Here is a 1,210-nt window from a genome sequence, read left to right on the forward strand (position 1 = left end):
TGTGTGTGTGCACAGCCCTTGCAGCTGCACAAAGCTTCTGCACAGTCCAGATAAGCTTGGAAACACCCAGCTTGTAATGGGACCTCACTGAGGCTTCACAGCATGTTGTACCCACCAGGAAAGTGCTTGTACATGCCTGGGCATTTTTTTCCTTCCGTTTTGTAAATGAATAGGATTTTGAGATAAACAACTTGAAATTTGATTCCATACTGCATGTTCATGAGGGTGTCCAGAAGAGCAGCACCTGAGAAGTTTGGCCATCAAATTGCCAGTCCCTTGTTCCTGGATATCAGAGCCTGGATACCTGATTTACACATAAGAAGCCTGGTGCCAAATGAGAATACATGGGATTTTAAATGTAGTAAAGGGCAGGCACTCGGCACATCTCACTCCACTTGTTCTCAATTCTTTGGCTATGATGTTAGCCAAATAACATATTAACAAAAATAAATGAAAAAAAAAAAAAAGATAAGATAATAAAAGGCATTTAAAGTATGCTGGGAATTTTTGTGTCCACCGTCTCTGATCTCTTCCTCCTCGTCTCTGGCAGGAGTTGCCTGCCTCCAGCCGCTGCGGTCAGTCACTGTAGGGATTTTATCAGCCCCTCTGGATGCTCTTTAGTCCTCCTGCCTTAGGGCACACCCTCCGCCTCCCCAGCGACCACATGGCTCCTGATTGCTCCAAAACCCTTTTCTCTGGTTGTCTCATTTGTGTTTTCCACATAATTTTCCCATTTCATTAATTTTTAAATTAAGTAAAAATCCAGTAATTTGCCGTAGTTAAAGTCTGGATGTTTTGTCTTAACCCATAAAAACCTGTCATCTATCTTAATTACTTATCTTTCTCATTCTTTTTTAAGGTAAGTGAAAAGATCCAGTAGTTTATGTAAAGCTTAGATCCTGGATACTAGCAAATGCAATCTATTTTCATTACACCTGATTTCTTCCCTGCCTTCTACCAACTCAGCTCCTCTCTTTTTTTCTGTATTTGTTTCAGATTAGATTCAAATCACACCTCTTTAATAGGATCTGCTTCCAGTATGTGTTTCTTTTCAGTATACGTTTTAGCATATATTTCCAGAAATTATTTCAAACACTATGAGGAGCCAGTCATGATAGGACCTTCAACATTTTCTCAAATTACAGCCAAACAATGACATAAACACATAATGAACAATGTTCTCAAAAGAATGAGCATATTAAAAAAGGGT

This window comes from Parus major, chromosome 2, assembly GCF_001522545.3.
Source record: "Parus major isolate Abel chromosome 2, Parus_major1.1, whole genome shotgun sequence".
Taxonomy (NCBI): Eukaryota; Metazoa; Chordata; class Aves; order Passeriformes; family Paridae; genus Parus; species Parus major.